The sequence below is a fragment of the Pleurodeles waltl genome, chromosome 7, assembly GCF_031143425.1.
Source record: "Pleurodeles waltl isolate 20211129_DDA chromosome 7, aPleWal1.hap1.20221129, whole genome shotgun sequence".
NCBI classification, from domain to species: Eukaryota; Metazoa; Chordata; class Amphibia; order Caudata; family Salamandridae; genus Pleurodeles; species Pleurodeles waltl.
In genome coordinates, this window is record NC_090446.1 from 353,396,706 (window position 1) to 353,412,980 (window position 16,275).

Below are 16,275 nucleotides of genomic sequence, written 5' to 3' on the forward strand. Positions count from 1 at the left end.
AAACAGCCAAGACATCAATGTCCTGAAGATTAACGTCTCATGATCATCATAACATACCCCCCCCAGCGCCGGCAGCAATAATTTTAAAATTGCTATAGAAATCGGTTGCCGCACACGTCCCGTCGCCCCCAACGACTTCTCCCAACCCTGAAGGATCCTCATGCCAAGCTCCCCTGCCGACGGGGGATAACCCCAGATTAACTTCCCCATGAACCCGAGCGCCGACAACTTACCCGAAATCGTGACCCTTGTCTGCCCTTTCCCAATTAAGTCCATAATGAATTGAACTACATCTTCGACTATGTCTTCCTGCCTTACCCGACGACGAGCCCCTGATTCTATGAACTCACTCCAAGCCTTCGCATACGCTCACCGTGTAGACAGAGCCAAAGAGTTCATAACCAGCTGTAACATCCGTGATTGCCTACTGTCCAAAGCACCTCCGGCATGCGTATTCTTCTCAACGCGACACCTGTGGTTAATCCATGGAAACGCTGCCACTGCGAACGAGACAAAGCATCCGCTATGTCATTATTCGCCCCCGGCACATGTCGCGCTCTAAAATGTATATCGTGACGCAGGCACTGAAGAACGAATACACGCAGCAACTGCAAAACCCCCGCTTCCCGCGCCGACTGCCGATTCACCATCTGCACCACTGCCATATTGTCGACCCGAAAAAGCACCCGCGAATGCCGAAGCTCCGCACCCCATAGACAAACCGCCACTATCAGCGGAAAAAGCTCCAAAAACGCAATGCTGCGACCCCCATGCTTCCATTCACTCGGCCATTCCTCCGCACACCACCGTCCCTCCCAGTACACACCAAAACCGTGAGCCCCCGCCGCATCTGAAAACAGCTGAACATCCCAATCGCAATTCTGCCACACCTTCAAAGGAATGCCGTTAAAGGATTCCAAAAACCTTGCCCACATACGCAAATCCTCACGCACCCCCACCTTCAACCGCACATGATGATGCGGAAGTGCGTGCCCTGATAGAGCCAACGAGAGACGTCTGCAAAATGTCCTTCCCGCGCGCACAACCCGACACGCAAAATTTAAATGGCCCAACAGCACCTGCACCTCCTTCACTGTGACCTTGTTCCTGGCCACCATTCCCCGAATCCGCTCCATCATGTCTGCCTTTTTGTCGGCCGGCAATCTGGCCATACCCTCCACTGTGTCCAGTTCTATGGCCCCACTGTCTTTTCGGGAGCCTGGGGCACTCCCAGGTCTCCCATTATGCTCACAAAGCCGCTCAGCACCGCCGCGCAAAGCGTGCTGTCCGCCGGCGCAGCGAAGAAAAAATCATCCAAATAATGTGTCACCCATTGGTGACCCGTAATCCTCTGAAAAATCCACTGTAGAGCCGTACTAAATTGCTCAAACAGCACACGAGCTGGAGCATCCCATGGGCAAAGCCTTGTCCACATACCAATTTCCTCGGAACTGGATGCCCAACAACCCAAAATCATCTGGGTGAACCGGGAGCAATCTAAATGCCGACTTCACATCAGTTTTGGCCATAAGAGCACCCGAGCCCAATTGCTCAATCATCTCAACCGCCACGTCCACAGACGCATATGACACTCTAGTGACCTCTTCTGGTATAAAATCATTAACCGATGCGCCTTCGGGCCACGAGAAATGATGAATGAGCCGAAACTGCCCTTTTTCTTTTTTGGGCACAACCCCAATAGGGGACACAATGAGATTCTCCAACGGCCAGTCCGAGAAGGGGCCCGCCATGCGACCTGCCCGCACTTCTTTATCCAACTTGTCTTGTACCAACACCTCGTTACCGCGCACCGATTTCAAATTCTCCGCCCAGCGCCGCTCCCGAGGACCGCGATAACCCAGCCGAAAGCCGAACCGAAAACCCTTCACCAAAAACCACGCTTCCCTTGGCTTATCATAACCCACTAAACACCTCTCCAAGCAATCCACTCTAACCGGCGTACGAGCCCTTACTCGCCACCCCTGGTCGCTGTCGCTGTCCATCCCGCGCACCATAGCTAGTGCTCGGTCCTCCGCTCTGTACACCTCCTGAGGCTGTTGCATTTTGCTGGCCTCCACATAACGTGATTGGGTGTCTCCCCGCACACTTGGAGCACTCGTGCCGGAACTTGCAGTCCTCTCTGGTACACAGTCCCTTATTATAGTCCCAGCAAGCACCCATTCGACCGGAACCGACGCTGGTGGACCTGCTTGGGCTGGAGCCCCCGGACCCCACCCCTTGGGTGGGGCGTTCCCGAAAGGGCCGATAAATTATAGGCAAGCCACTCGCCGTAAAGACCGTCTTGCCAAACTTTGCGGGACCCATGGTATGCTGCCACAGATCCGAGTCGATTTCTCCCCACTGCACTTCTGCATCCACTGACAAGCGCGCCCGAAATTCCTCGTCGTACTGCCTCCAGGCATAACCACCGTAGTTGAGTTGTGCCTTTCGTATAATATCCATATATTTAAACAATGCCACCGACCGCTCTGGAAACCGCTCGCAATAGACACTGGCGAAAATCAAAAAGGCGGCCGTCCAATTCTCTATGGTCACCGGCACTTTCGGGCGCTTGGAAAGCTCCTACTCTTCTTCTTTAGAGCCTTCCTTCGCCCTGACCTCCCTGTGCAGAAGCTTAAGAATATCAATATATTCCCCCTTCCAGATCTTTTCCTTCGTGGCAGACGTTAAGTGTGCCCCAAGCGGCTTTGCCGTTCCCATATAAGGCAGTCTGACCCGTTTCGATACCGGCTCCTTCTCCTTCTCCTCTTTAGTCTTTCCCCCTTTGTCCTCCGCGCCCCCTTTTCCTTCTTCCCCTGCCACCACTTTGCCAGCCTCCGCGCCGTCCGTAGATACCCCCATATCCTGAACATAAATCCCTTTCACCAATCGTACTGACTCCTCTCTTGCTTCCGATGCTACCGATACCATTGATACCGACGAGACCTTACCTGGAGACAAAAGCGGGGGCCGCTCCTGAACCTTCCGCTGTTCTCCTCTCAATCCCTCCTGCAAAGCCGTCGACCGCCTACCAACCTGCGACACCTGCAACGACTTATGGACAGGGTTAGACACTCCCCGCCCCGTTCCCACCATTCATTTTCACTCCCGCTATTACGCAGCTCCCCCTCTTCAAGACTCACCTCAGACATCCTTTCCTCCACGTCCGACCCCTTCCGCACTCCCCGCTCACCCTTCCCACTACAACGAGCACACCCCGCATACACCCTTTCGGTACCCTTCCCGGGCCCAGACATTGCTCCTCCCAAGCTGCGGCGTTGGGGGGCGCATGACCCAAACCACCACACAGCCTCGAAGAAGCGTCTGCAGCCCTCCGCCGTCGACCCCGCCGTCCCGTTGAAGCCATCCGGCTAGCCGCCCTAGGGCTAGCCTTCACTTCTTCCCAGGGTACCAGAGCCGCCCATTGCTCTCCTGGGTCCTCCTCGTCAAAATCCAATGGGCCCTGCTCAAAAAGGTCTGGTGTGCTAGGTAAGAAAATTCCCTCTGTCACCTGCCTTTCCCTACCTAAAAACTCCTCTGCAACCTCTCCCTCCACACTGCTACCTTCTTCTTCCCCTGACGTACCCCCCCCTCCCCCCCCCGGGGACCAAAAACCCGCCCAGGGGCCCTTTCCACCTCTAGCGTTGAAGGCCCCTCCCCAGCAGACTCTGAATCACCCTCCCCACCCTGGACCCCCTCTTCCTCACTGCTGCTCCAGACTAGCATGGTAGGCCACTTCACAGAAATCGGTACCTTGGGGTCCCTTTGTTCCTCTGTCCCACCTGTCTCAGGCTTGACCCCCTCCCCCCCACTTGCCGGGGTTAGCTTACGGTCTCCTGATGCCTTTTGTGTGCCTACACCAAAAACCCTGGCCTCTACCCCCGCCCTGCGACCACTGCCCAGCTGCCCGGTCTGTCCGCTGCCAGGTATGCCCCCACTCCTCCTATTTTGGGCTTGGCGCCGTGCCGTGCACCATAGCCCCGCACTACAGGGCTGCGCCGGGCCTTGCTTTCGCCCGCGCGCCGCTTCTGATGCTCCCCGAGGGAACCCCTTGCGGATTCCGACGCCTTGCTGCCTCGCGTCCCATGCCCCCGACCCGCCCTCCCATTCGCAGGACCCGCCTCCCTCCACGCCCTGCCCTTGGAAAGGCTTACCTTCCCACCGCTCGTTGAGCTCGGCGGGGAGCACGCCACGACCGCCGCGGCCACGCCAGCAGATGCTCGTTGCACAGGGCGGCCGGGCGCTAAGGCCTCCGGCGCCACTAGATCCAGGCGGCCTGCTTCTCGTAGCAGAGCCAACGCCTGCTGCACCTTCAGATCCATCTCCATCGATGAACGCGGTAAGAGCCTCACCACCCTAATGGCGATCCTTAAACCTTACCAACCACTAACGAACCTGCCCTAATACGCCTACCCTAAATAATGCCACACCTAAGACAAATGGAACTACTTAATACTAACAGAACTGCAGGGAAAAACTGCCTACACCACTGCCCTGACTGCACAACAAATACTCGCCCACGAATAAAAGATAACAAAAGAGCCCAGACTAACGTCCCAGCCACCAGGTCACCTTTTACAAAATGGTGGCTGGGGACATAAAATGTCCGAATAAATAGGACCCCCGCCCCTCCCCTAACTGGCACCCCGGAAGCCCAACCGCGTCGCGGGTCGTGCCACCTCGCCCAAAAACCCCGGGGGGGGAACTGCTCGTGCCTCGTCTTCCCCCCCGAGGCCCCATTTTATTAGGAGCGCCACGTGCATGAATGCAGTGCTCGGCCTCTTCCAGTGCATGTGTTCTTCCCACACCATGGGGTAGGGGCTGTCTGAAAGTCTAAGAACTTGGGGTTTGCTATGTCTCACCAGGGGCTATGGACTGCTGAGGATTGGGGCAAGGGAAACCCATCTTAGATTGACCCTCCAGCTACAGAAGCATCAAAAAGCGGTGTAACCTACAACAACGCCCCTTCTCACTGCAGCAGGGTGGACAATGTCCACCTCGAGCACTTTGTTTGGCTCCCAGCTGCTCCTCCCGAGTAAAACTAGAAACGACTCGCTCACTAACCCCCACCAAACCTTCTGGGAAGTTCACATGCAGTCTGACTGAAGTTTGAAGTCTTTACCCGTCAGTTGATCCATTAAAAAGTTTACTAGGAAAATAGGTCGGAAAAATTATTTCGCCAGGAAAAAAACGTGTAAAGGGTCTTTCTGGTCGTTGTTTTGCAGTCACTGCAGTCTCCGTGCATGGTCATGACAGCTCTAAATGGCCATTGCGATAACTATGATTTTCCAGCTTTCGCAGTTGAAGTGCTTTCTTATGCGCATGCAATCTCTCTGCCTTACTTAAGTAATTTTTATTTCTAAATTTTTTATATTGCCAACGTGTTTGTTTACGCCATTGCGTATTGGAACGCTCCTGTGACACAGAGTGGTGACTGACGAAAGCTAGGACCACTGAAGTGGTAAAAGTGCGCGGAAATTATTTTTCATCACTGTATCTTTATGAATGAGAACGTAGAAAGTGCATGCATTCGATTCAGAAAATACTGTATTAGTGGTAAACGGGCGATGTATGTAACGATCAGTAATGGAAGCATTGGTGAGTTCCTTATCAGGGTGTGAGGTGATAGAGCGGAAACGTGGTAACAATTTACCTGCGTTCGGATGCTCTTTAGGTCGATGAATCTTTTGACTAAGTGGGAACTCTCTGTACTCCTAATCGATCAATCACTTTATATCGATAATCAATAACGAACATAAGCAACACCTTGAACAACATAACACTTAACAATTAGTCCAGAATACATTTCGGCGAACCCTGACCTTTCAGTCAGGAATAACCACACCAGTTTATTGCAAAGTTAGTGAATTTATTTCCCTATATTAACAAAGCTAGCACAATATAGATGTGTCTCAACACCAAATGATAAACATAAATGAACATTAATAGCTGTCCATAACGTCGAAACAAGTGTAATCTATGTAGCATTTGAATCACAAGGCATTCGATAGTGGCAATGCAAAGCACTAATACGATAATCTGTAATGGGCTAATTGCGTACATTTAGTCAGCATAACAAGATCTCCAATTGCATCGTGCGACATATGGAATCCTCATCTAACCTCAAATTAGCATCAGCATGTGGGACTTCATGCAAAAACGATTTGGCAACATCAACTTAGAAAACTCCTAGCTAGGGTCCTTATCAAAATCAGCAGTTGGTTACCTAAAAGAAACACAATGCAATTTTACAATTTCCTTTCATAATTACCAATTCCAATCAGCAATCAATGAAGTCTTCGTCTCACAGGTACCGTTTCTCGATCAGCATGGGACGGGACAAAGGGGCAGGGGTGAACGGGGCAATTGCCTCACGGCGGCAAAGTAAGGCTACTACTTCATGCAAAGGGGCAAATCAAAGTTAAAGTCTCTAGGGCAAGAATCATTAAAGTCTCTTTCTCTCGACTAGAGAAAGCATCAAAGTCTCTCAAAATGGCGTCGCAGCAAAATGGGTCATAGTAGCTACGAAGTCAAAATGGCGGGATGTCCGAAGATAGAGAGAGAGCTTCCCTCTCGTGCACCTGGGTTTTATAGACAACAGTTCAAGTCCTGTAGGGTCTCCATTGGAGGGTTCATAGGTTAGCTTCAAATTGACCAATCAAAAACGACAGTTCTCAAGCTTTTACTTAAGCATACATTATCCTTGGAGATGGGTACACAAGTTGCAACATTGTTTCTCGATTAGCTTACTCTCAGAGGCTCCATTGTCCGCACCTGCAAGCCGACCTTGAATTTAAGAGAAAATATGCCATGCTGGCACCAACTTTAAGATAAGCATGTGAGCAGTTTCTGTGGAAAAGTACAGCTTCAAGCAGAAATACACGTTTAATAGCACAGTGGAAAAATACGAACATCTAAACCGTGAGACCAGGCAACTAGGCCAAAGCCTCCGCTAAAGTAATGCTAAGCTAAGGCATTTCAAATAAGCAAATCGTAGCACACGTTTATGATTATGTCGGATTAGTGCAATTCTAATACACCACGTTATATAAAGCACGCGTATAAATGATGGCAAACTATTCTGAGGGCACATTTTGTCCCCGTACAATCTTTATTAATTCGGTTAATGTCACACATGATTATTTCAGCACTACGTTTATGCGTTAATAAATCAAAACCTTCATTTTCTGCTTCATCAATCCCTCCTCTGATGACTACTTGTCATCACACAAATTTAGCCCACAAATTTTTTATCCCATTAAAATTCTGTCAGCTCCCTTTTCCTTTTAGTTCCCCTAGTTTGCTCTTTGTATTCTTCTGCCATTCTTTTCATTATTTTCTCCTCCTTTCTTCTTTTAATTCTCTCCATAATCATTATTATTCCCCTTTTTATTCCCCAAATTCCAAATACACAAATTATCACTATTAATATCCCTTCTATTATTTTCAATAATATTCCATTCCAAATTCCCCCAATCCAATGTCCCACTGAAGCAAGTCCCTTTCCAACCTTCTCCCACACTCCGGGTTCTTTCAGTTCTTTCAAATCTGCACTTTCTTTTGTTAGATTAGCAAGCATAGTTTTAATCTTCACACTATTATCAGGTATATAGGTGCAGCAGTGACGTGCACCAATCATTTTGCAAACGCCTCCATCCTTTGCTAAAAGAATGTCTAAAGCAAGCCTGTTTTGAAGAGTCATAGCTCTTTCCGCTGCAAGTTCAGCATCCATCAGGATTATAGCACCTGAAAACTTTGTCAGCATGTTATCCACTATAGTAGACAACTTTCTTATTTTGATGGAATTCAGCACAACTCCCAATGAAGGAATCATGGCTCCAAATATATCACCTACCACAGCAGCTGCGGTCTCTCTTTTCTGGATACGATGTGATCCAGGTGTCTTTTTAATCATCGATATGTCATCCAGTTGATAAACCTTTGGAAACACTATACCCAAATAACATCTTCCCCACCATCCCTTTGGAAGACGATAATAGGCATTATGCCCACAAATGTAATACACCCCTGGAATGACAGGGTCAAGTCCGTCCATCATGAATGTCCATTTGGCCTTAAAAATAAACGTATGTTTGCATTCACTCGCTCCTACAAAAATATTGTCATAGTAAGATTCACCTCGATATATACAAAACTTCCCTACATGCCAAGCATCTAAAGCGATTTTTCCTTGTGTCTTTATAGCAGCAAAGTCATAATTATCTACTGAAGTTCTCTTATGCAGCTCTTTTTCTAATTTCGCTTTCATTTGAGCCCTTCTATCATCTGTGCGATCTAAAAAGCTTATTTCTACAGCAGAGACGGAGCAAGTAAGGTTCTCCCTATGAGCATGAGCCGTTTCAAAAGGTTGCATTGGCTCGAAAAAATCCCTCATAATTTTGTAATCCCAATATTTTGCAGTCTCGCTTAGCTGCGCTATTATAGGAACATAAGCAAAGGTAACATCATAATTCGAGAAAAAATACTGTATGTTAGATTGACCATAAAACCTAGACATTACTATACTACATGTAATCCCATACGTAAGAGGCATGTGGTGATAAGTCACCCCTTCCTTTACTGATGTCGGTATCTGGGTACACACATAACAATCTTTCGCATCCATAGTCTCAACATACTCTGTTAGTAAGCAATAGAAAACGTTATACGAAAGCTCTTTCTTATCATGCAAGAGCCTCTCATCCATTGCTAGTCTTTTCAATGGTGTTAGTTCAGTGACAGTAACAGGAACAATAGTAGAAGCAGTAATAGTCTCATTCTCACCCTTTCCATGCATTCCAAACACAATTGCCATTATTATTAGTACACATGTTAGTACTAAGCCTATACACACGTATTTACAATACTTCTTTCTATTGTTTTGCATAGCGTACCCAGGCATGATCTGTATAGAATCAGAGAGCTAGAAGCACTTATAAATGAAACTACTTAGCAATTCAGTTACAAAGCTTGAACGAGCACAATGTTCACACCGTCTTCTTTAAAAGGCCAGTCACTTTTCGGTTAGCAGCATTTGTCTCAATTCGGTTTAGCAATGTCTCAGCTGGTTGTTTATCTCACGTTAGATTGCAGCAAGCAATGCCATTTACTACCGTTTCAATCAACAGAGTCTATGAAACTTTTCTTTTCTATTGGTATCTCTTCTTCTTCGTTCTCGATGCTTAGAGATACAAATTCATCAGTCCAATCATCATTGACTGCATATGCCCATTCAGGACCGGAATACCTCTTGTTTGGTATCCTTTTCCTTTTCAATTTTGCTTCTCTCTTTGATTCTGCTTCGCTGGCACTCTCCTCCTTCGCCAAGTCCTTTTCTTCACTTGACGATTGTTCCACGACGGTCACTTCCTTTCTTTTCTTTTTCACTTTCGGCCTTCCTCCTTCGTTCAAACCTTCTTTACCCTTTTCTTTTATCGGTGAGATACTTAATCTTCTTTTTGCACCGTGTCCATTTGATGGACCTGCGATCTTTTCTGTAGAGGTTTGAGCTCTTTCGTTCTGCTCTTCTTTGTCCCCACCTTCAGGGGAATTAGTCACGTTTTCCTTTTCTTTTTCTGTATCGTCTGTTTCTGGGAAAGCCCCCTTCTGCTCAGGCTCTCCTGCCTTCTCACTCTCCTCGAGCCCTTCGTCACCGTTACTTTCTTCAGGCTCTGTATCACTTTCAGCTGCTTCAGGTTCCTTGTCACCTTCAGCTGTTTCAGGCTTTTTGCTACCCTCAGCGGCTTCAGGCTCTTTGTCACCTGCAGCTTCGTCGTCGCTGTCTGAACTTTCTCCTTGGTCTTCCCCAAGTGAGTCGGACTCTTCGTTCTCCAATAATATCTCCTTTTCTTCTGCTGTTGCTTGTTCGCTTTCAGTTCGCTTTTGTTCTGTCTCAGCACTCGGCACCGTTTTATCAGGCACTGGTAGTTTCAGCGCTTCAACTTCCTCATCTGTGGGACACAACACCTTCTTTGTATGACTGGCGTGAATCCAGTTGGGAACCCCCGCGCACTTCACAGCGGTAGTTGTCGTCAGGATCACTTGGAAAGGGCCTTTCCAACGGGGTTCCAGACACGACTTCCTCACGTGCTTCTTTATCACGACCCAGTCACCTGCTTTCAGTGCGTGTCCTGGACCTTGGATCGGTGGCAAGGTGGTCGCCTCCACCTGGTGAGAGAAAGAGCGAACCACATCAGCCAGACCTTTGCAGTAGTCTAACACCATATCATCTGTAATATTCAAAAGCATGTTTGCGGGAACTGCAGGAAGTCTCATAGCCCTGCCCATGAGAATTTTGTGCGGAGACAATCCAGTTTTCCTATCAGGAGTGTTTCTCATTGACATTAGCACTAAGGGCAATGCGTCAGGCCATTTCAAATTTGTTGATGCACATATTTTTGCCATTCTCGATTTCAGCGTACCATTCATCTGCTCCACCAGTCCTGATGCTTCAGGGCGATAGCTACAGTGCAGCTTTTGCTCAATGTTCAGTGCTTCGCAAAGTAACTTCATCACCTCGTTGTTGAAGTGACTTCCCCTATCTGATTCTAAAGAGATCGGGAATCCGAAACGTGGTATTAACTCCCTCAATAATAGCTTGGCAACTGTAAGACTGTCATTTCTACGTGTGGGGTATGCCTCAATCCAATGACTAAAAATGCACACAATCACCAACACATATCTCAAACCTCCATGCACAGGCATCTCAATGAAGTCCATCTGCATACGACTAAAAGGACCGCTTGCCCTACCAATGTGGCTCGCGTTCACAACTGTTCCCTTTCCTGGGTTCATCTGTTGGCAAGTGACACATCGATGGCAAACTGCTTCCGCAGCTTGGCGAAATCTGGGGTTAAACCAATCAGTTTTGAACAATCTTATCATGGCATCTCACCCTAGGTGAGCTTGCCCATGATAGAACCGCGCAAGCTGTGATAAGAGACCATTTGGCAGAACAAATTTTCCCTCATGTGAAACCCATAGCTCGTCTTGTCTCTTTATACATTGTGATTTAATCCAGGAATCTCTTTCATCCTCCCTGACATTATTCTGTAGTGCTTTTAGTTCTTCTATTGTATCTACGACCTTCAAGGCAAATGCTTCAGCTGGTTCGAGTTCTGGTTCACTTATTGTATTCCAATCATCCCTTAACAATATACAGTTCAAGGCACAAAATCTTGCGACTTGATCTGCATAGGCGTTTCCCAGAGACACATAGTCCTGTCCTTTCGTGTGAGCACTGCACTTTACCACTGCAACTTCAGCTGGTACTTGAATGGCATGTAACAACTCCCTTATTCTCTCCCCATTTTTCACTGGGGATCCTGAAGAAGTCAGGAAACCTCTCTGTGACCACAGTTGTCCAAAGTCATGCACAATCCCAAACCCGTATTGGCTATCAGTGTAAATGGTGACTTTCATCAATGCAGACAATTGACATGCTCTAGTAAGGGCTACAAGTTCTGCTACTTGTGCAGAATAGACTCCTTGGAGCCATCCCGCTTCCAAGACCCCTGTTACAGTACATACAGCGTATCCTGCTTTCAAAATTCCCACCCCATCTCTTAGACATGAACCATCCACAAAAAGAATTTGGTCATTTTCATCAAGTTTTGTGTCCTTGATGTCCGGTCGGGGTTTTGTGCAAAATTCAGTCACCTGAAGGCAGTCATGCTCGACGTCTTCAGCGTTCTCAATTTCAGCATGTTCTCCAGGAAGCAAGGTAGCTGGATTCAACGTAGTGCACCTTTTCAGCTGCACATTCGGTGAGCCCAGAATAGTCGTTTCATACCTTGTGAGTCTTGCTCCAGTCATGTGCTGCGTTCGGGAGCGGGTCAAAAGTATCTCAACTGAGTGAGGGACCATGACTGTTACTGGGTGTCCCATCACTATTCCTTCACTCTGAGTGGGGCTGATACCAACTGCTGCTACGGCGCGCAAACACCCTGGGAGTGCTGCTGCAACCGGATCCAGAGTAGCTGAAAAATACGCTACTGGTCTGTTTACGCCACCATGGGCTTGAGTCAAGACAGACAAAGAACATGCATCACGTTCATGGCAAAACAATGTGAAAGGCTTCGTGTAATCAGGCATACCTAAAGCTGGAGCCCTGCACATGCACTCCTTTAATTCAACAAAAGCATCCATCTCATCCCCTTTCAGTTCGATCTGATCCAAGGCATCCTTCTGGGTCAATTTCAGCAAAGGCTTCGCTAGAGACGAGAAGTTGGGAATCCACTGGCGACAGTATCCCACCATTCCCAAAAACTTCCTCACCTCCTTCCTTGTTTTTGGTGGACTCATTTGAAGTACACTGGTAATTCTTTCCTTCATTATTTTCCGTGACCCTTTCTCTATCTGGTGACCCAAGTATTTCACCTTCTTCTGACAGAACTGCAGTTTGGAAGGAGACACTTTATGTCCATTCTCTCCCAAATGGTTCAACAGAGCAATGGTATCGGCTGTGCAGCCACTTTCTGTCTTTGATGCAACCAGTAAGTCGTCAATGTACTGTACTAAGGTTGACTCGAATGGCAACTCTAACTCTTCCAAGTCTTTCTTTAGAACCTGATTGAATATCGACGGTGACTCAGAGAACCCTTGAGGAATTCGACACCAACTGTATACTCTGTCTAGGAATTTGAAACAAAAGAGGAATTGGCTGTCCTCATGAAGAGGCACAGAAAAGAATGCTTGTGACAAATCGATGACCGAGAACCACTCAGCCTCGCAAGGGATCTGAAACATTATCACAGCCGGATTCGGTACGACAGGGCAGCACTTGATTATGATGTCATTTATTTTTCTCAAATCCTGTACAAGTCGGACTTTCCCACTTGGCTTCATTAGTCCCATTATCGGTGAATTACATGGGCTGCTTAATACTTCTTTCAGTACTCCCTGCTTCACGAATTCGTCGATAAGTTGGGCAACTTTCATGAGGGTATCTTGTGGCATGTGGTATTGTGGGGTCTGGGGAAAGATCGCATTGGGCTTTACCATCACTTTTACTGGTTCTACTCCTTTCATCAATCCCACCTCTTTCCCTGTCATGTCCCACACTTTCTCTCCGACTGTTTCCCGTAGTTCTGCTGGGATATCTTCTTCAGTTATCATTGGTAAAAGACAAATCAGAGGATACTCTTCGTCAACTGTTTCTATTTCATCGCCCTCTATACTGTCCTCTTCTTCCCCATCACTGTTCGTCTGTATTGTTATTCCCTCGTTCGAGCACATTATCGAACAACCCAACTTGCATAATAGGTCTCTTCCTAACAGTGCAATCGGGCTTGAGTCACATACTACAAACTGATGTACCCCTTGATAGTTACCAATGTTGACTGGTATCGGATCTGTTATTGGGTTCGTCAGATGCCTGTTTGCTACTCCCACCACTTGAACTGTCCTCCCTGAGAGTGGCAAATTTGGTACTTCACTGCTCTTAACGGTTGAACGTGTGGCTCCCGTGTCAACCAAGAATGAAACACGATGACCCATTACTCTTCCTTCTACGTACGGACCCTTTTGATCAACTTCTAAGGATGCCGCAAGCACACAATCTCCTTCCTCTTCTGAGCTTTCACTCTCCCATACATTGTTTATTCCACTCTCACTGTGTAATGGGAACTGTTGTACTGTGCCGTTTGTGCTCATTACCTGACCCGTTACCTGTGGAGGAACCATCATTTGCTGCTGACTCATTGGTGCCAAAGGTATTTGCATTTGCTGATTAGGTACCATAGGTAACTGCTGTTGCATCGGCTGCATTTGCGTCATCTGCACACGGGGCATCTGCTGCGGCTGCATAGGTTGTAATCCCTGCAATTGATTCATGGTCTGAAAATTTGGGTTTGGACCCCTCATTTTCGGTCCTCTCGTTGTCTGAAATGCATTGACATCATTGTTTTGCTGACCAACACCTACACCTACACCTGCACCTTCCTGCACCACCATTGGGCACTCGCGTTTCCAATGACCTACGTTTCCGCACGCGTGACACGGCATCACTTTCTTCATTGCCTGCACACCTGTCACAACAGTGTTCAAATCCGGACCATTATTCACAAAACCTCCTCTGCCTCTGCCTCTGCCCTGTGGCTGAAACGCCATGTTTCTTTGCAACTGCGGCTGCTGTTGCTGAAACACCATGCCTCCCTGCAACTGCGGCTGCTGTTGCGGTACCTGCTGTTGGAACCCTTGCATCCCTGGCAACCCTTGCAGTCCTTGCAGACCTTGTAAGCCTGTCTGAGCCGCTTTAAGCTGCATCATCATCACCTTCTCTTTCAGCTTTTTCTGTTTCACCTCAATTTCGTCGCTACAGTATTTCGCATAAGTCAAGACTTCATCAATCGGTTTCGACTGCCAGCAGATCAAATGCGATTTTATCATCTGACTTATATCTGGTCTCAGCCCTTCCACAAATCTGAACACAAAATGAAGCATATCTTTCGCCTCGATTGCTTCTGTGCCACTGTAATTCTTGAACGCCTTCAACAACCTCTCATAGTAACTATGAATCGATTCTTTAGCCTCTTGGGCAGTTCGATCAATTTTCTGCCAATCCACATTTTTGGCGGCAACCTTCGTCTTCAAATGTTCAATCACCTTATAGTACAGACACATCACCATAGGTGATGGTGCACCCGTCTCTCTGTCTCTCTCTGGTTCACTTGTCGGCCAACCTACAGCTCTTTTGCAATCCTCCCACAAATCCGCCGGAACCACAATCTCAAATAGAGTGTTCAGGTCTTCCCAGAGACATTTGGCAAGCTTCACAAACCTATCAGTCTGTTGATACCATTCGATCGGCTTCTCCCTCAGTTTGGGAAAATCATTCGTAAAAGACTGAATATCACTCCTGTGCCATGGTACATGCACTAACTTTCCTCCTGCCGTCTCCCTCATTGGTAACATGGTTACGGTCTCGCTGCTCTGCGGTCTTTTCTCATTGTGTTCTGTAACACTGTCCCTCCTCTTATCCTTCCTCTTTACCCATCTGCTTTCCCACTTGTCTAAACACCTCCACACTTGGGCACTCTGCAACAATTCTCTAAGGTGTGCCTTCATGCCTGCTGATCTCATGTGTTCAAAATCTGTGGTCCCAAAATCCAACCTATAGCTCCTGCTCAAGTGTTTCGTCTTGCCTATGTCAATCCCGTTCCTGTCTGCTACTTCCTGTAAACTTTTATGCACCTTGTTTACTTCTTTCGTGATCTTTGGACATAGATACCTCAACTCCTCTTCCGTGTAGGACTCTAACCTGTTCACACCCATATTCCCTTCCACCAATTCTTGTGCTTCCATGTTCAGCCTCATCCTGCTCAAGTAATCGTCTCCTTTCCCACTGTCTGAACTTTGTGTGGAATTTAGACTGTTGAACCACTGTGTCAGCTGTTGCGCATTTACCCCCATCAGTGTAGCATTCACATCGACTGCCATCGATGGTTGTGGCAACTTTTCAGTATTCGATGTTAAAGGTATTATCAGTGGGGGGCTCGACCTCACCAGTGTTGATGGAGCGCATACGGGACTAAACTCCATCAAGGACCCAGACCCAGTTGGCTGAGCCACTATCGGGGTTATCCCTGGAGTGTTTTCTATGCACCTTCTTTCTGTCCCATTCTGCAGCATTTGTCCCTGACTGCTCATACCTAAGTTAGGCTGACTATACAAAGGTACCACTGGACCTACAGTAATGGGCAGTGATATCGCATCTGGATTTTGTCCATTTCCCATATTCTGAGGCATGTTCATCCCCATATTATGGGCCATCATTGCCGGCATGCCCATCTGACTCCCCGTCATTTGAGCATGAACACTTCCTCCCTGCATCTGCTTTTGAGGCATCATAAACTGAGTTGATTCAGCCTGTGCCATTGTTGGGTTGTAACCATTCTGTACGCCCCTTACGGTTGGATCTAGAATCATTCCTCCACTGTTATCACTGCTGTAGTACCCTGACATCTGCGGCTGATAGTGTTCTGCTGGTTTCAACACGGGCACATCTGGATACATTCTCCTGATCTGCGGTATCTGTGGAGTGAGCAGTAAGCTCGGATCCTTAGATCCCGATGGTACTCCTGTATTCTGCGTTTCCCCGTTCTGTACCGATGCCGGAGGGGCAGAACTGGTACTTGGACCTTGTCCATTCTCTGCATAGGGTGGTGGACGGTCGTTCAGCAACTCCATTATCAATTCCTCATCCTCTAGCTCCTCTTCTTTTCTCAACTTTTCCTCGTCCTCTCTGTCCTTGGAACACTTCCTGTCTGTCTTACA

General features: G+C 47.7%; 1 protein-coding gene across 2 annotated transcripts in view; it reads left to right on the forward strand.

Annotated features, from left to right (window-relative positions):
* Positions 1–16,275, forward strand: part of PLCG1 (phospholipase C gamma 1) — a 775,517-nt gene that overhangs the window by 118,223 nt on the left and 641,019 nt on the right. The window lies entirely within an intron of this gene.